The sequence below is a fragment of the Danio rerio genome, chromosome 10, assembly GCF_049306965.1.
Source record: "Danio rerio strain Tuebingen ecotype United States chromosome 10, GRCz12tu, whole genome shotgun sequence".
Lineage (NCBI taxonomy): Eukaryota > Metazoa > Chordata > Actinopteri > Cypriniformes > Danionidae > Danio > Danio rerio.
Window position 1 is genome coordinate 1,069,693 of NC_133185.1, and position 21,238 is coordinate 1,090,930.

At 35.7% G+C, this 21,238-nt stretch overlaps 1 long non-coding RNA gene across 8 annotated transcripts in view; it reads left to right on the forward strand.

Annotated features, from left to right (window-relative positions):
* LOC137496532 (uncharacterized) overlaps window positions 1-21,238 on the forward strand; it is a 154,401-nt gene that overhangs the window by 70,835 nt on the left and 62,328 nt on the right. For 4 of the 8 annotated variants that reach the window (XR_012386061.1, XR_012386056.1, XR_012386058.1 and 1 more), the window contains one exon: window positions 14,601-14,802. The exons of the other annotated variants lie outside the window; for them this stretch is intronic. This is a non-coding gene — a long non-coding RNA (uncharacterized lncRNA). The remainder of the gene's footprint in view (window positions 1-14,600; window positions 14,803-21,238) is intronic. 8 annotated transcript variants of the gene reach the window in all.

Genomic DNA, 21,238 nt, shown 5'->3' on the forward strand with positions numbered 1-21,238 from the left:
TATTTCTTCTTCTTCTTCTTCTTCTTCTTCTTCTTCTTCTTCTTCTTCTTCTTCTTCTTCTTCTTCTTATTATTATTATTATTATTATTATTATTATTATTACACTTGATTATTTATTTATTTATTCATTTATTTATTTATTTAATTATTTTTATTATTTTTATTCAATTAGTTGTTTATTTAAGTAGTTATTTTTTTTACTTATTGTTTTCATTACCTTATTTATGTATTAATTTTATTTATTATTTTTATTACATTTTATTATATTTATTATTTTGTATTATTGTTATACTTTATTTATTTATCATTTTATTATTTTTTATTATGGTGTAATTATATTATATTATATTATATTATATTATATTATATTATATTATATTACATTTTATTATTATTATTATACCCAATTTTCTTTATTTATTTATTATTTACTTATTATTTTATTAATTATTATGTTATATTTATTGTATAGTATTACTATAGAAGTTTATTAATTTATGTATTATTTGTTTATTATTTTACTTATTATATTATTATATAGTATTATTAATATACTTGAGTTTATTTATGTATTTATTTTATTTATTTATGTTTATTATTTTTAAATACTTATTATTTTTATTAATAATTGTTTATTATGGTGTAATTATTTTTAATATGTTATATTATATTTGTTAAATATTATTATTATTATTATTATTATACTTGAATATGTATTTTATTTTGTATTTATTTAATTAGTTATCTATTGTTTTTATTTACTTATTTATTTATTAATTTTTAATAATTTTTGTATTATGTTATATTTTTATATAGTATTATTAATACACTTGATTATTTAATTTAATTATTATTTTAATAAATATTTTTATTATGATGTAATTATTTGTATTATATTATTATGATTATTATGATTATTATGATTATGATGATTATTATTATTATTATTATTATACCTGATTTGTTTATTTATTTATTGATTTATTTACTTATTATTTTATTGATTATTGTATATTGTATATTGTATTTAATATATCATAATAATATAATAGTGTATTTATGTATGTATGTATTATTTATTATTTTACTTATTATATTATATTATTATATAGTATTATTATTATTATTATTATTATTATTATTATACTTGATTTTAATTATTTAACTAATTATTATTTTTGCTAGGGATCATCTTTGATCTAAACTGTGAAGAAAGGACATCTGAATGATCCACATTTGACTAAATAGTAAATATAATTGTGTCTTTTGCGGGTGTGTTTATTTGACAGTCATATTTATGAAACTGCCAATTTATGCTTATTGTTCTAGGCTAATTAACAAGCGAGAGTCTGAAGTGTTGGCGTTTCTTCTCGTTTGCTCCAGTTCATTTACAGGTTAATTTGCTTTTTCACTATAATTATTGTTAAAATAAGCAAGTTTGCAAAAGGTGCATGTTATTGCATTACATTCAACAGTGGACATGCTGAACAAGTTACTTTTATCTAGTGTTTTTGTCTTGTTTTAGTGCAAATATTTTAACTTTCTTAAATCAGAAAGAATTTTTTAGACAAGAAAAAAATATTGGCTTGTTTATAGAAATGAGTCAAAATTGAGTGAGTTTTCCCTTTAAACAAGCAAAATAATCTTAAACATTAATATAATAATAATAACAACAATAATAAGTATTATTACTATTATTACTGTATGTTTTTGTTGTAAATAAAATATTAGTATTTTAGTTTGTATTTATTATTATTATTTCTTATTATTAAAATATTATACAATTATTATATAATTGTTATATTAATAATGATAAATATTAATATAATTATTATTTATAATTTCATTCTAATCATTATAAACTATAATGATAAAAAACAATAAATTAATAATAATAATAATAATAATAATAATATTAAATCAAAACTAAAATACTAATATATATTTACAACAAAACAAAGTAATAATAATAATAATAAAAGAATATTTAAATAAATAAATATTTTTTTCTTTGCATGTATATATTATTTATTTATTTATGTATTTATTTATTTATTTATTTTATTGTTTGTCTACACTATGCAGAAATCTACATCTGAACAATGTGAATCTAACTGTGTTGTCCTCCAGTAAAGTGACCTGCGTTTGCTCCTCTTGCCTGGTTTTCCACACTGATCTGCATCTGGAGCTCTCAGTGACCGCAGATCTGCAATCACAAGCAACATTTTTCAGCTTTAGCAGCCAAATATTTAGCTTTCACAATGTCTCAGTCTGTGGTAAAGACTCAAGTGAATTGTGGGTTGCTGGAAGACCGTGCTGACTGATGCTCCTCTGAGGCTTATTAACATAGCAAATCACGAAATATTAAACAGAAAGATCCGGTTTCTCCAATCAGGAGCCAAACGTCAACACAAATGACAGGGGATATAAATAAAGCCATCTGCAGGAGCCAGAAACAGACCATCCTTGATGAAACTTGCCTTTTATTTACTGCCCTACACTGAAAATATTTAACAAGTGTGTTTTTTTTTCTTTCAAAGAACATTTTTATATTGGAAAAAGTAAAAAAAATTAGGATTTGTATTTATTTCATTTATCTATTTTTTTACAGCATTTACATGTTTACTTAACCTAAAAAACACAAAAGAAAAAAATACAAACAAATAAAAACAAATAAATACAAACAAACAAATGTAAATAAATACAACAAATAAATACAAACAAATAAATAAATAAATATAAATACAAAAATAAATACAAAAAATATAAATAAAAAATTTAATAAATAATTAATAAATTTTAACAAACAAAAATTCATAAATAAGAATAAATAAACAAATAAATACAAATAAACAAACAAACAAATAAATAAATATACATTAATACATAAATAAAAACAAAAAGAATAAATAAATAAATAAATAAATAAATAAATAAATAAATAAATAAATAAATGTCTCTATAACTTTGTGTAAAGGTTATTGTTTTTTTCTTGACCACAATAGATGTTATTGATTTATATTAAATGAAATAAGTTTGAATTAAAGTTAAATTATACTTTGAGAAAAAGCAAACATTTAATCTGCTACAAATAACACTCATTTTTTAAAGTTTGTTCAAATGCTGATATTTTTCTGCGCAGCACAGAAAGCAAAGCGTAATTTATTTCTCTATATATTGACGGTGGCGTTGTCTGCGAAGCTCCAGAAATGACAAAAAGCACTTAAAGTCTTTTGTTAATGCCATAAGTCCATTAGGGTTAGTCATGAAGGTTTTTGGTTGATGTATGGCGTCATTTATTTAAAAGCAGCTCTTCAATGGCGTGTCTGTTTAATGATCTGATTCTGCAAACAAACAGATGAATGAACAGTTAAGGCCGTTGCAAATGGTGCAATTCATTTGTGGACTCCAACATAATTTCATTCATTTTCTTTTCCGCTTAGTCCCTTATTTATCAGGGGTCACCACAGTGGAATGAACCGCCAACTATTCCAGCATATGTTTTACACAGCGGATGCCCTTCCAGCTGCAACCCAGTACTGGGAAACACCCTAACTTATACACCACGGATAATATAGCTTACTCAATTCCCCTATAGCGCATGTGTTTGGACTGTGAAGGAAACCGGAGCACCCGGAGGAAACCCACGCCAACACGGGGAGGACATGCAAACTCCATACAGAAACACACACTGGCCCAGCTAGGACTCGAACCAGCAATCTTCTTGCTGTAAGGTGACAGTGCTGACCACTGAGCCTCCGTATCACAGTCTCTGTACCATATATTTACTTATTTCTTTATTTATTTATTTATTAGCACAAACTGTGCTCCAGTAAACCCGAGGGGAAACATACGATGAGCATCACCACTAATATGAGGCAAAGCCTCCTGCAAATAATCAGATTTTCTGCAAGCGTGGCTCTTACTCGTCCCAGTGCTCTCCGATTTTACACCCTACTGTTTATTTCATTTTGGGTAAAACTTTTTTTAGGACAAGACAGTCCAGGTGAACAGGGACTGAAAGGAGAATCATTATTCAGAACTCACTTTTATAAGGGGACTAAACCCAGTCGTGTGTCAGCAGTGTGTGAATATACTGTAACCCGCCTCTAATGCTGAACAGTATTTCACTCCATTTGTTCTGATCAGACTTGATGCAGAAACACTTTGATTGACATTCTCCCTTTGTACGTGTCATCAGATGGTTGAAGCCCCGCCCACTAGTGCCCACCTCTCCATCTCATTAGCATGTCCAGCAGCCCTGAGTGAGAAGCAGCCGTCTGTCCATTCGCCATTAGAGTGTTTGAGCTGTTGAAGATAATGTCAGCATAGACTAAGAGGATTATAGATGTGGAGTTCTAGATGAACAGCGACAGGAGCGTCATAGACTGACAGAAGCATGAACACACACTCACACTGAAGCACACCTGACCAGCACTCACAACACACACACTGCTGTTTCACATCTGACACTATGCTGACGCACAGGCATTTGTAGCTCCGCCCTCTTCTGAAAAGAGCACGGCCTCATTTAAATTTAAAGTGACAGTCACCAAAACACCACAATTAGGATTAGTGCCTGAAAGGGTCAGTTTCAAAGAGCTGGAGAACATTATCTGTGATAATCTGGGGTGGTTTCTCAAACAGCGACCTAACTCATGGCTGAGCTATCATAGTACGATGCATCGTTTGGGAAAAGAGCGATGTACTGACAAGTGTTTCCCAAAACCCCTAGCTTCTCTGTCGCAGATCCATCGCATTACCTACGTTAGTTATCACATAAATCGCCCATAATGATGTTCTAAACAAGTGGAGGAACTACTTCTTTAGAGAAGAACCCCATCATTTATTTGTGCAAATTATATTTTTTTACACGCACACACATTTAAAAAAACAAAAAAACAAACAATATTAGTTTTGATAAAAACATGCACTCGCTTTCTGTATTAACTGAAATATATGTAAACGGCACATATTGGGCCTATGTTTCCTTTATAAATATTATTGATTATTAACATTACATATTCCATTCTAAAACATAAAATTACTTACAAAAGCTAACACATATTCTAATCTCATATATAAATTATAAATAAATAAATAATGAGGCGATTTATTAAGAAAATAAATTTAATATTTATTATTTATTAGGAAATGAAAAACAATTCTACTTTAATAATAAAATTAATGATGATGATGATGATGATCATCATGATTTATTATTATTATTATAGTATTATTATAGTATTATTATAGTATTATTATTATTATTATTATTAAAGTATTATTATTATTATTATTATTACAGTATTATTATTATTATTATTATTATTATTATTATTAAAGTATTATTATTATTATTATTATTATTATTTATAGTATTATTATTATTATTATTATTAATATTATTATTATTATTATTATTGTTATTATTATTATTAATAATAAAGTATTATTATTATTATCATCATCATTATTATTATTATTATAGTATTATTATTATTATTATTATTATTATTATTAATATTATTATTAATATTATAGTATTATTATTCTTCTTCTTATTATTAAAGTATTATTATTATTATTATTATTATTATTATAATTATTATTTATATAGTATTATTATTATTATTATTATTATTAAAGTATTATTATTATTATTATTTATTATTATTAAAGTATTATTATTATTATTATTATTATTATTATTTATATAGTATTATTATTATTATTATTATTATTATTATTATTATTATAGTATTATTATTACATGCAAACCACTGCAGAAATGTTCTAACTAACGGGCCCATGTCATATACAGTACAGATACTTAATAAATAACCTACTATACATTAAAAGCATTAACGTATGCTGTGTGTTTTGTTTTCACAAGCTTTGGAGACATAACATAAATCCTGCTTTTAAATAATAAGTCAGCTATAGCTTCCGTCATGAGCCACGGCTGTGTTCCAAATGGCATCAATGTTAGTCATCAATGGTAAACACAGACACACTATCATTCACACACATGCACTACAGACAATTTAGCTTTACTGCATGTGTTTGGACTGTTGGGGAAACCGGAGCACCAGGAGAAAACCCACGCGAACGCGGGGAGAACATGCAAACTCCACACAGAAACGCCAACTGAGCCAGCCGAGGCTCGAATCAGCGACCTTCTTGCTGTGAAGCAACAGCACTACCTACTGTGCCACCGTGTTGCCTTTAAAAGTATCAAGGAAATTAAATTTGCATAGCTATTGTCAACTTAACAGTCCAAAGTTACAATGAGTTTAATAACTTTTTTTAAAGTATTGAAACTGAACTGTAATTAACCTGTAAAGTCTTGCCGCACATGATCAGAAAGCAGATTAAAAACTGAAGTTTGAGATCTCCAGCACAGATGAACAGTTCTCCGAGTGTTCAGCACTGCAGCGAGCTGACCTTTCCTCTTATCATCCGCAATCATATTATTAACTTTATGAGTCTTGATTTAAAGAACATGCCCTGCGCTGAGATCCGCTCTAAATGTCGAGACAAGGACTCATTAAAAGACCTTTAAACGAGCCTTCAGAACCCGGCCTGTCTTTGTTTTATTTGTCTGCTGCTTAATTAGAGAGGATCATCCGCCGCATAAAGAGCACCAACCAACAAAGCCCATAATAATGCCACTGGAGCACATTCAGCATATTCAGCCACACACACACACACACACACACACACACACACACACACACACACACACACACACACACACACACACACACACACACACACACACACACACACACAGGGATCCGTATGATCATTTATTCTCCTGTTGACTGAGCGCTTATCAATAATTAAGGCTAATTTCATTTAGCTCTGAGTCATCGTTGAGAGTTTAGTGCGTTCGGCTCTGTTTAACACATTTTGTCGTGTGTAAAACCGTGATGCAGAATTCTGGAAATGATGATCAAGAAATAAATGTATTATTTAGCAGCTGTAACTTACTTTAAAACTATTTAAATTACTGTATCTTCCCAAACTAATAACTTCTCATTGGGTGTGGGTGCTGTACATCAAATCTGTGAGCTAAACTGTCAATACACTCTCAAATATGCTGGGTTATTTCAACCCAATTCCGGGTGTAATATGGACTAAACCATCTGTTGGGTTAATTTTAAAATAAAATTAGTAGGACCAAATTTAACCCAATGTTTGGGTTAGTCCAAATTGTTGATCCAATTTGGGTTTAAATAACCCAGCGTGCCTTAAAAGTACAAATTAGTCTAAATAAATGTCAAACTATTTAAATGGTGAATGTTTCTGTCAATGTGTTGCAGTCACCAGAGATCTAGCTACTGCTACTATAACTCAGCCATGAAATGCACTACAAATCCCATCATGCACCGCTCACACACACCGCTTCCTAATCGCATCTGATTGCACACTCCCAGCTGAAGCTACTCAAGCACTCATTACACAGGCTATTTAAGCTGCGGTCACACTAGAGTTTGATCATACGAATTTTTGTTGTGCGGAGCTGCAAAAAGGGGCGGGATTAAACAAGATTATTAGACGTTAAAAAAAGCGAGCGATTGCTCTATGTTTTAAATTTCTGTCCAGAGAGGTCATGTTTTGATTCTCGATTGAGTCCAGTGATGTGATTTTGGAGGTCAGAGTTCACCACGATTGAACAAAGCACCGCAGCAACCTGCGAAACTTGACGCATGACGCTTTTGCGTGCATATGAATGGAAGTCTTTGGGGAGTCTTTGGCTCACACACATTGCGAGTGTTATTACGAGTGTTTTTTGTTTGTTTTGTTAGTCAAACAAACCTGTCACTTTATGTAGCGTTTTCATTTCCTTGTCTAGCCGTGTTCTTTGATTCTTGTGTTTATGTTATTTAGCCTTGTTCCCAGTTGATCTTATCTGTTTTTAAAGATGAACACGTTCTTGACTGAAACAACTAATGATCATATTTAATGAATTAGTGAAGTGCAAGCGTATCAAAAATGATTGTCAGTCTTTTGATTGCATTTGACACATGACAATTATTATGCTGTGTTCACACCAGACACGGAACACGCGGATAAATCGCGATATTCACGCGTAAATAGCCGCGTGAACATTTGAGTTTACTGGCTTCATATGCGCGTCAAATGCGCTTCATTCACGTGTCAAATTCACATCAGAACAGACGCGGATTTGCGTGATTGGCAGGACTTCTTTCTGCCCGAAGACTCTAGCTTCATAGCTAAATGGCTAACATTGATTTTATGAAGAAAGTAACAGTGTTTATGTGCTTTATGAAGACTAAAAAACAGCATTGATACGTTTAGGGCCGTGTCTGAGTCCACTAGATTCTTTCAGAGGAGCATCCAGCTCTGTGAGCTCATTAACTCCTCCAGAAACTGAACCTGGATGACGGAGGCTTTCAGCGGTGCTTCTGACTGAGCCCAGCCCAGTTTGATGAACTGTTGTCGGTGAAGGCTGGAGGATTTTCCCCGGAACACCAACAACAGGCGATACGTTACAATCACACCCCCACAAGAGCAAGCTTCTGATTGGTTAATGCGGCGCAAATGTCCGCTGAATTTCAGATTTTCGAAATCGAGAGATTCGCGCGAAACGCTCGTTAAGCGCTTCAAACGCGCAAAACGCTCAATTCGCCCCGCGCCATTCGCGCAATTTGCGTCATTTGCGCCACGCCATTTGCGCGTATCGCGCCGCAGGATGTCCATTCGCGCGTTTGCATTGACTCAACATGTAAATCACTCACACTTGACGCTCGTTAAACGTCTGGTGTGAACGCAGCATTAGAGAGATGATTGGTTCAGGTGACACGGTGGCCACTGTGACCTCACAGCAAGAAGGTCACTGGTTCAAATTCCAGTTTTGTGTGTGTTTCTGTGTGGAGTTTGCATGTTCTCCCCATGTTGGCATGGGTTTCCTGCCATGAGTCAGGTCTGATCTGATTAATTCCCTCACTCTCAGTATTGTTTTTGGTCTCTCCGCTGTTGATCCTTTCTATTAACTATCATTTCCTTAGCACATGCCTCCACTCGTAGCTTATTAGCGTCTCTATTTATACCTCTGTGTTCTCTGCTTCAGTGTCAGATCATTACACCTTTCTCGTTGTACGTCACGTTGTCTGTGGATCATCCACTCATACTCATTTATCTGCAGTTTGTCCTGTCTTTCGTGTGTGCTCTCAGCTCTTACCTCCACTCTGCTCTGCCCAATGATCTCCAGCTCTCGAGTGTCGGCCAGTATCCTGTCCCCAGCCGGGATTGTGAGCAACCGCCGAGGCTCAGCATGCGGCAGCCTGCCTGTGTTGAACTTTGTCCCTAATAAACTGTCCTTATTTTGCCCGCACCTCTGGTATTCTGTCTGCTTCATTACATTTCCTCCAGGTGCTCCGGTGTCCCCAGTCCAAACACATGCGCTATAGGGGAATTGATGAACTAAACTGGCCCTAGTGTATGAGTATGGGTGTATGGGTGTCTCCCAGTACTGGGTTGCAGCTGTAAGGGTATCTAATAGTTGGCGGTTCATTCCACTGTGGTGACCTCTGATAAATAAGGAGCTAAGCTGAAGGAAAATGAATGAGTAATAATATCTTTATCTTTTAATCTTCAATAAATAATCTAATCCTGTGATGTGAGTATTGCGGAAACACACATTGAGATATTAAGGATAGATTGTTCAGCCCTAATGACCACAGTCTTCTTACTTCAGTATTAGACATGAAGCTGTTTGTTGGATGCTGTCGTCTCTCCGAGGCTCTTGGCTTCATTCATCCACCATGTGCCTTTAAAATCTGTGCAGGAAGAGAGTGTTTGTGACATAACAGATGGATGTGGATGAGCGGGAGTGAATGATGCTCCGTCTCCTCCTCTTAATCTGTCCATTTAGAGGGACAGCAGAAATGAGAACTCCCCATTTTAATGAAAATGAATATGAATTGAATGAACTGCTTGTAGCCGCCAATTATGGCTCAACGTTTTTTTTGTGGATCATCCTTCTCCCAAGATTGACACGTTTAACCATCATCAGCATCTTAAATTCTTGAAAGTTTCTTGAAAAACCTGTATGAACATTTATATGTATTTATGTATACTCACCGGCCACTTTATTAGGTACACCTGTCCAACTGCTCATTAACGCAAATTTCTAATCAGCCAATCACATGCCAGCAATTCAATGCAGTTAAGTGTGTAGACATGATCAAGAGGATCTGCTGCAGTTCAAAGTGAGCATCAGAATGGGGAAGAAAGGGCATTTAAGAGACTTTGAACGTTTCATGTTTGTTGTTGCCAGACGGGCTGCTCTGAGTATTTCAGAAACTGCTGCATCTCTGCCATGAAGGATTAAGGCAGTTCTGAAAACAAAAGGTTTCAACCCCATACTTGTAAGGTGTACCTAATAAAGTGGCCATTGAGTGCATATTGACAGCAAAGCCTTATTTTACATATTGTATGGACCTTTAAAGTCTAATAATCTTAATTTCAAACTGTATTTCTGATCAAATGAATGCAGCCTTCGAGAGCAGCGTGTGTATATATATATATATATATATATATATATATATATATATATATATATATATATATATATATATATATATATATATATATGTATACTGTATATATAAATGTATATATATACAAGGCTTGACAATCACACCCACCAACCCGCCAAATGTGGGTTGATTTCAGCTGTGGGAGGTTAGAGAGCAACTCCCATTAGCCACTTTGGCTGGTTTAAGATCAGTTTTTAATTGCCAGTGTTGGCTCGTCAATTCGAATGTTAGATTATGGTCGTCCGTGCAAATGTGACCTTAGAATTGAGAAGCAGCACGACTGATAAAAAATAACTGTCTGAAAGCAGGTAAATAACGAATGAGAGCATGATCACGCGGTGAACATCGCTTCTCCCTCACTTACTGATGAGGGTTTTAGTGTCACGCGCTCAGCTGATGTGATGCGCTCGTGTTTTTTAAAAGCGTGCGCGCTCCCGTTTCATTGCGCTAAGCAACAACCGTACCTGGAAACGTAACTGGTGTGATCAGTTCTCTTTGAATAGACGAGAAATAACTCCTTCTGCTTTAAAGAGCTTGAGATTTTTTTCGTATGCAGCAGCGGTTGCCGCTTTCGATTTAACCATAATTTGAACAGATGCACTCGATCATCCTTTCATGATCACACCTGAAACACTTTTCACCTGCTTTATTTTGCTTAGTTATTTATGTTAATATGCTTTACTTGTCATCCTTTACAATAACATTGCTTTAATAGGAGATTACTCTCCATTTATCGATAGTTGCCTAATGATATGGGACCCTAAGTCTGGACGGACTAGGCTACTGGGTATAGTTTTAGATATATGAGAATAATAAATTTTTTAAATGTCAATTATTTATGTTAATTTAGCTTGTTTTTACACATTCAAAAAGGAAAGGCAATTTGGTAAATCCTTAGTGTTGAGCCCTGAACAGTCATGTGAAATACAATGCAACACTATGAAACAACAGCCCATTTGCTCAAGCTCAAACACAACACACAGAAAAGTTGAATGAGGAGGCATGTAGACATGAACACAAGATTTTAGGACGCACATTTAAGCATATAAAAAATATTTTCCCTTCAACAAAATTGTGAAAATTGCGAGTGGCTCGTGACCAAAAATGTCAAGCCCTGTATATACATATTTAAAAGGCTACATTACATCCTTAAACTGATCTCAGTTGCTTCTCCTCCATCCTGAAGTGATGCTGAATTGGCTCTGATGTAAGACAGATGATCTGCGGTATCCCAGAAGGCCGTTCTGCCAGCGTTGACACATGTACTCTGATCATCACAACAAAGCATTTGATTGATCATATTATCGTCCCTCTACTATAGATTTATGCATTTTAATTATGCTGATGGCGTCGCTCTCTCTAACACCCGTCATCATGAATGTGAGAAGAGCAGTCGTTTACATGCTATATAATTTATGGCACTTCAGAACAGAAACGGCAGCTTCCTTCCAAGGTTATTAGAGTTTTGCATTTTCCAATTAGCTTTTATTTTGATGCTATCTTCAAATTTGCTGTACATTTCAGATTTGTCCTATAAAAATATATTTAAAAAAATTAAATAAATAAAATGTAATAAATAAATAAATGAAAATATATTAAATAATAATAATAATAATAATAATAGTTATTACAAATTAGAAAATAGAATAAATAATAGAATTAGTTTTTATTTTGCTGTAAATTTCAGATTTGTTTTGTATTTTTTAATTGAGTAAATTAAATAGTAACAATTACATTGGTTATTAATAATAGAGTTGGTCATTAAAATTTGAAAAGTTGAAATAATAATAGGAGTAGTTTCTATTTTCATATTATTCTTAAATTTGCTGTAATCCACAGATTCATTTTCTAAAGATATGTAAATACATTTTTAAATAGTAATAATAATAATAATAACAATAATCATAATAATAGTTATTAACAGAATTAGTCATTAGAATTATAGAATAGTAGAATTAGTTTTCATTAAATTTTTTTAGTTTAAATTATTTTAATTGCTGTAAATTTCAGATTTATTTTGTAATTTCTAAATTAAGTCAAAACATAGTAAAAATAAAATGTGTAGATTCATTTTGTAAAATATTTAACTAAATAAATAAAATAATTGATAGCAATAATTAAGTTATTATTAATAATATAATTATTAATTTGAATTAGTATACAAAATGATAGAATTAGTTTTTTTTATAATTTCACACTTGTTTTGTAAAAAAGTTCATAAAATGTAAAATTAATTAAATAATAATATTAGTTATTATTAATCATAGAAATAGTAATTAGAATTAGTCGAAATAATGATTTCATTAGCTTTTATTTTAATGCTATTTTTGAATTTGCTCAAAATTTCTGATTTGTTTCATTAAAAACATAAATGAAAAAAAAACAATATTAGTTGTAATTATTAATAACAGAATTTGTAAATAGAATTAAAAGAGTTAATAATAGAATTAGTTTTTATTTATTTTGCTGAAGATTTAAGATTCATTTTGTAGACATCTTAAACAATTAGTTAGCAAAGACTGGTATTTACGTTTTTAATGATTAAAGTTATATATTCAATTTGGGTGACGCAGTGACGCAGTAGGTAGTGCTGTCGCCTCACAGCAAGAAGGTCGCTTGTTTGGCGTTGGCGTTTCTGTGTGGAGTTTGCATGTTCTACCTGCGTTTGCGTGGGTTTCCACCGGGTGCTCTGGTTTCCCCCACAGTCCAAACACATGCAGTACAGGTGAATTGGGTAGGCTAAATTGTTCGTAGTGTATTAATGTGGATGTGTGTGTGTGGATGTTTCCCAGAAATGGGTTGCGGCTGGAAGGGCATCCGCTGCGTAAAAACATGCTAGATAAGTTAGCGGTTCATTCCGCTGTGGAGACCCTGGATTAATAAAGGAACTAAGTCGAAAAGAAAATGAATGAATAAATAAACATTAAATTATAAATATTGTTTGAGGAAAATTAAATTTGAATACATGAAAATTTTTAATTATTAAAATATTTAATTCAATTTATTAACTTTATATTTTTAAATGATGTATTTTAGTATTAATGTTTCGTATTATTACATTTAAATTAGTGTTATGTGGTGTCTTGATCTTATCATAAGCTGAGGGTACAATTTTGTTCCTATAGGTAAAGAATATATATATATTTGTGCCTTTAAAGGTGCCAAATTGGTCCTTTACACTTTATATTAAGTGTTAACTTAATATAACTTAACTTAACTACTATGTACTTACTGTGTTTATGATGTATTTGAGAACACTTGTGGTGCTTTAGAGTTGGGATAGGAGTTGGGTTATGGACAGGTTTGGTGGTATGGGTAGGTTTAAGGGTGGGTTAAGGTGTAAGGGATGGTCAACAGTGTATTTACAAATGTAATTACAAAAGTTAATTACAAATGTAATTACATACATGTATTAATCAAGCATAAGTACACAGTAAATACATGTATTTACACTAAGTACATTGAAACAAACCATTAATTCATGTTTAAGTACATATTAGTTAAGGGCACTTAATATAAAGTGGGACCCAATTTTGTACCCAAATGTGCTAAAAAAGGTACAAAATTTTACCTTTTAAACCTAAATCTGGACGTTTGTACATTTTATAGCCCATTTGGGTACAAAATTGTACCCTGGGACCTTTAAGGTATAATTATATATTTTGTTTCCTCTATGAACAAAATTGTACCCTCACTGTACCTTTTTCTGACAGTGTACTAATAACTAATTACCCTAACTTTACCCTAATTACCCTAGTGAAGCCTTTAAATGTCACTTTAAGCTGAACACTAGTGTCTTGAAGAATATCTAGTCTAATATTATGTGCTGTCATCATGACAAAGAGAAAATACATCAGTTAATAGAGATGAGTTATTAACACTATTATGATTAGAAATGTCCTGAAGAAATCTGCTCTCTGTTACACAGAAAATGGGGGAAAATATACAGGAAGGCGATTAAATCTGACTTCAACTGTATATGTGTGTATATATATATATATATATATGTATTAGTATATATTGTTGCAGGAGTCAGCATCTTGCACGGCCTCTCTCCCCTGCTGACGGAGCGGCATGTGTCTCGCTCTAGGCGGGACGTGAGCCGAGCTGCCGGTCCTGCTGTCTGCTGTCCCGTTCCAGAGCCGCTCCTGCAAGTGCACTGGAGCGTAGTGCAGTTTGAGGATGAGGACGGGCCCTCGCGGCGAGCTCTGGCCCCGCACCAGACACACAGGTGAGCGGCAGAAACAGGACCGTCGCCTCGTCTCCAAACCCCAACTGTTGATGTGTCTTAATACCAGCGTGTGTCATCTGCCGGAGCCACTCAAGTGTGCAGATCCAGTCTGCTGCGGGTGTGTGTGTGTGTGTGGGGACGAGGCTGCTGATTTCTGCCGTCCCGCGCTTGCTTTTGTTCAGAAATCAGGCCGGCTGACTGGCCTTTGTGTTTGTGGGCAGACGAGCCGGACAGGGAGAAAGTTGGCGTGACGGAGGCCGTGCCAATTTGACATTTTACGCTGCATATGCAGAGTGTGAACAATGAGCTCCTTCAGCACGTCTATAAACAGGAGCTTCTCAGATATTTCTCCCTCACATGCTGGAGTTTGCTGGAAATAGACAGCAGATAGCAGGAAGAAATTTTTAAACAGTGCTCAGATTCGGCCACATCCAGTTGAAGTCAGAATTACCTCTCCTGTGCATTTATTTTCCTTCTTCAAATATTTCCCAAATGATGTTGAACAGAGTCAGGAAATGTTCACAGTATTCCCTCTAATATTTGTTCTTCTGGAAAAAGTCTTATTTGTTTTATTTTAGCTAGAATAAAAGCAGTTTTAATTGTTTTAACCCCATTTTAAGGTTGATATTTTTAGGCTCCTTAAGCTATATTTGTTTTCCAATTGTGTACAACACAGCTGCTGGGTTATTATCATTGTTTTATTACTAAATTAATAGGACCTACATTGGGTTTGTCCATATTTGACCGAACATCAGCTCAATTTTTTTAAATATCTAGATAAATTAGCAAATTTTACGCTGCATATGTAGAGTGTGAATAAAGGGCTCCTTGAGCGAGTGCACGTCTATAAAGAGGAGCTTCTCTGATATTTCCCCCTCACATGCTGGAGTTTGCTGGAAGTGAGATTGCAGGAAGAAATCTCAAAACTGGCGAGGCAGTGGCGCAGTAGGTAGAGCTGTCGCCTCACAGCAAGAAGGTCCCTGGTCGCTGGTTTGAACCTCGGCTAAGTTGGCGTTTCTGTGTGGAGTTTGCATGTTCTCCCTGCCTTCGTGTGGATTTCCTCCGGGTGCTCCGGTTTCCCCCACAGTCCAAAGACATGCGGTACAGGTGAATTAGGTAGGCTAAATTGTCCGTAGTGTATGAGTGTGTGTGTGTGGATGTTTCCCAGAGATGGGTTGCGGCTGGAAGGGCATCCACTGCGTAAAAACTTGCTGGATAAGTTGGCGGTTCACTCCGCAGTGGCGACCCCAGATTAATAAAGGGACTAAGCCGACAAGAAAATGAATATATGAAATCTCAAAACTGTCTCAAACTGTGCTCAGATTTGGCAACACACCGTCATGATGCTAGTCTCTACGCTTAACATATGACAAGAGCATTAGGGTTTACTTAGGGTTTGTTTTTATTGCTGACAACATTTAGTACACACATTTAAAAAAAAGTGTGGGTTGTTTTTAATCCATGTTAAGTCAAATATGGACTAGGGTTGTGACGATGAGGAAATTTCCCCACCGGTTAATCGACATGTGACAACAGCGGTAATACCGGTATCACCGTGGGGTGGGGGTTTCCTCTTTTTTTTTCTGCTTTTAAATAGCTTACAAATGCGTGCGTATTATACTTTCACTTTCAGCTTTGCGGGAATTGCCAATTCGGCGTTAATTGTTTGAATGGAAGACAAGGAAACTACAAAAAAAAAAAAATTAACTGTTATTAAACACAGAACTTTTATTAACATAACGAAGAAAAACACAACAATGCTACTGTGGCGAGGGGGCGTGGCCGAGAGCCGTGGGAACGGAATGAGGTCGCCGCGTAAATGGATGCATCTGTGCTGCGCACCGGCCTCCGATCCCACGGAAGGAGCTCTGGACTATAAGAGGAGGAACGATGGCAGTGGAAGCCGAGAGAGGACCAGGCCCAGGCATATTGTTTTACTTTTGCTTTCAGTTTGACGTCAGTCTTCGTGAGAAGCTGCCGTCCGTTTGTTTTGGTTTACTGTTATTAATAAATAATTTAAACCTGCGTCGGTTCTCCGCCTCCTTCACGGCGGCCAAAGGGCCGTGAACTTCATTACAGCTACAGGCTGAAATAACTGTGGAAGTTGGAACCAAACAAGTATGGATTTTTTTTTTTACATTAAACGCATAATAATCAAGTGCAAAAAAGAACAGCTGAACTTCGGAAAAAGTGCTTACGGCTGTTGCCGCGATGGCTGCTTTGTTTCTCTGCAGTTGGCTTATTTATGGCACTTGTTCACTCTTGTTTTAATAAAAAAAATAGAAAAAGATAGCTTATTATTACACATTGTGAGATGATGGTCGCGTGATTTTTAAAATGAGAGTATGCGTTGCGTATTTATGGCTATTGATCTTATCTACCCGCGACTCACCTGAACATCAAGTATAGGTGTGTTGAAGGTGCGTGTATAAATTAGTTGTGTTTCCTCCAACTGCTGCCACCTTTGTCAGGCAAAGTTTGCAGATTGCCTCATTAACGTCTTCAGGTTCTCTTTTTGCGTTTGGTTTGAACCCAAAATATTGCCAAACAGGCGCTTTTGCATTGCGTTTTGACACTAAATCGTCCGCCATTCTCTTTCTGTGAATTCGACTCCTCTCGTTCTCTTCATGTGATAAATGAAATATGACGCATTGTAGCTATGTTCAGATGATAATTATAGAGCATGCTCTCGTCTTAAGTAAATTATTTAGAATTGTGTTTAACATTTAATTCAAATAAACATTTAATTAAAATAAACGAATACTTAAAAAAACAAATGTGGGGACGGTGTCACAGTGAAAAAGTGATGTCATCGGTGTTGCGTCTTAAAACCGGTATCACCGTCAACACCGTCTATTGTGGCAAGCCTAATATGGACAAGCCCGAGATTGATTCGACCCAACATTGGGTTACAACTGAGATTATTTTAGAGCGTTCTACATATTCCCAGAAATAAAAACTATATCAATTTATATAGCAATAAAACACTCTATAAATGCTGGCTTGTTATAACCCATAGTTCGCTCGAAATTATTTGGATTATTTTAAATAAAACGTTGTTTATATTCAACCCCAATTGTGGCTGAGACAACCCATCATTTTTAGTGTAACAGGATGCTATAACTTTAGCATTTCATTTTTTTCAGCTCGTTTAAAAGGTGTACACCACAAACCATTATTTAGTTTCGCTTAATTCAGTAGAAAAGTCTACTTTAAATGAAGGACACACTAGTTTCAGTGAACCAGTGACAGTTAATAATGCATGATGATTTTCAGGAGGACAAACAGCAAACATTGTGGGCTAAAGCCAGAGCTCGTCACATCTGAAGCGGCACACAAAATGCCCCAGATTAGAGGCTTTACGTGACCCAACATGAATATTCATTAATATTCATGAGCTCAACCAAACTACACAAACAAAACAAAGCTTCTTGCATCTTGTGTCCTCACAAAATTAAGCATTTAATCAGTTTGTCCCTTCAGCGCGACACCGTCACCGCTCCTGTCACAATTAATGACGTCTAATTTGAACAGCAGACGTGTGACTGATACGTCCATTAGAGACACAATGAGCGCACGCATGTCTGCCATTAATCAATCACATCGAGATCATTTCACTGATGATGATCCTCCGCACACGAGTGTAAAGACATTTCTGTTCACGCCACAACAGAACATGCGCTGTGCCAAATCGCTGTGGGGGTGAAACTGTGCATACTGGTACTGTCAGGATGAATGAAACTCCTGTCAGGGACAAAACCAGTACATAGTCACTCAAAAACTGCTTGTTTAGACTATTTATTTATAATGAGCTGAAATAACACTCCTGAGATTTTTAGAGGACAGCTTAATTGTTTTATGTTCAATCCACTTGGGTTTGTTATGTTAACTTAATCGATTGATGTTGGGATAACATGAATGAATTGTGTGGAACCCTGCATTTTAAAATTAAAGTTAAAGAAAGCTACACTGTGGAGCGAGACGGTGGCTCAGTGGTCAGCACTCTCGCTTCACAACATGAAGGTTGCTGGTTCAAGTTCTGGCTAGGCCAGTTTACATTTCTGTGTGGAATTTTGCATTTCTGTGTGAAACAGGGTGAGAATGTGGTAAGACTTGAAAAGGTGGTAGAAAAATCAGGCTGCCATGAGGGATTTTCGTTTTCTAGGTTGCTTTGAAAACACTGTTGGTTGGGTTTAGGGAAGGGGTGGGTGGGTCAATCGGTGTCTTTTTGAAAACACTGTCGGTTGGGTTTAGGGAAGGGGGTGGGCGGGTCAATCGGTGCTTTTGAAAACACTGTCGGTTGGGTTTGGGGAAGGGGGTAGGTGGGTCAATCGTTGCTTTTGAAAACACTGTCGGTTGGGTTTAGGGAAGGGGGTGGGCGGGTCAATCGGTGCTTTTGAAAACACTGTCGGTTGGGTTTGGGGAAGGGGTGGGCGGGTCAATCAGTGCTTTTGAAAACACTGTCGGTTGGGTTTAGGGAAGGGGGTGGGCGGGTCAATTGGTGCTTTATAAACACTGTCAGTTGGGTTTAGGGAAGGGGTGGGCGGGTCAATCGCTGCTTTTGAAAACACTGTTGGTTGGGTTTAGGGAAGAGTCCTTTGTGTCCTGATGCTCTTAAAATAAGAACAACAACAAAAACAACAACAAAACCTGCTCTATGACTTTAGAGCAGCTTTTAGTTGGTGGTCTTTTGTAATAGTAATGTGCCAACCATGTGCCTTAACACACCTCCTTTTCAGACCAGCACAAATGGGTGCACATGCATTTACACTACCTGACAAAAGTCTTGACCAGTTCATTCATTCATTCATTCATTCATTTTCTTTTCAGCTTAGTCGTTTTAATAATCTGGGGTCGCCACTGAGGAATGAACCGCCAACTTATCCAGCATATGTTTTATGCAGCGGATGCCCTTCCAGCTGCAACCCATCACTGGGAAACACCCATACACTCTCATTTACATTCATACACTATGGACAATTTAGCCTACCTAATTCACCTGTACCACATGTCTTTGGACTGTGGGGGAAACCAGAGGGAGAACATGCAAACTCCACACAGAAACACCAACTGTCCCAGCCGAGGCTCGAACCAGCGACCTTCTTGCTGTAAGGCGATTTTGCTACCCACTGTGCCACTGTGACGCAGGACCAGTTCAACCAAATATAAACACTCCCCTGCTGAAAAATCCAGCTTAAACCAGCCTAGGCTGGTTGGCTGGTTTTAGCTGGTTGACCAGCCTGGTTTTAGAGGGGTTTTGGCCATTTCCAGCCTGGTTTTAGCTGGTCTGGCTGGAAAATGACCAGCTAAATCCAGCTAAAACCAGCTTGACCAGCCTGGTTTAAGCTGGACATAGCTGGTTTTGGCTGGGCTCCCATCCTGGCTAGGCTGGTCAAGCTGGTTTTAGCTGGTCATCTCCCAGCCTGACCAGCTAAGACCAGGCTGGAAATGGCTGGAAACCAGCCTGGAAGTGGCCAAAACCCCTCTAAAAGCAGCCTGGTCGACCAGCTTAAACCAGTCAACCAGCCTAGGCTGGTTTAAGCAGGTTTTTTCAGTAGGCTCTGTAATTAATTCTGAATCTGCACACTTACGTTTTCTCTGAGAAGCATGCTGTTGAAGCAGCGGATGTCTTAAAATGCTCAGTTTCACACCCACTATCCTTCAGCAATTTTTATTTTAAAACATACTGTAGCTGTATGAAATATTGCATGTTTAACTCTCTGCTGCCTCGTGTGGTCACCATCAGCATCAGCTCATGTAATTATTTCTACATTATTAGCATAATTTACATGCATATTCTCTGTGTGTGTTTCTGAGAAGCATCGGGACTCATTAATCGGTTTTTGGAGGGACAAAGGGCCGCTTTTCTGCTGCTCTGCTGCGGCCGATAAAACTGAACGAGTTCCCAGCAGCCCGAGCCGAGCAGAAAGGTCACAGTCACGCTTATAAAGAGCTCCAGCCCCGGCACGAGACGCAGATCCGCTCTGAAGCAAATCCGTCAGCATTTCAGAGCAAACTAGCATGCGGTTTATCAATCGTGTGCAGTCCAGTGTCATTAAAGGCACAGTTCACCAAAAAAAAAGAAACACTTACTCACTATCACTCTCCCTCAATGGAGCCTTTACACAGTTTCAGGTTTCTCAGCAGCAGAAGCGGTCATAGTTTGTAAACTCAGAGCTTAGTGAATAGGAGAGTACAACAAATCTTTATTTTACAATCCGTTTTGCTGAAATAATAAAAGGAAAACTCCATGATAGTGTTATAAAGACTTTCAGAAAATGGTGTGAGACTGATAACAGCAGCCAGAAGAGAAAATAATGTCAGATATGCTGTCCTGCTCCCCATAGATGGTGTTAGAAACACTTAACGCAAGCGGTAATTTGCTTTTTTTGTAATTAGATGCAAAGAAGATATAATACATACACTCACCGGCCAC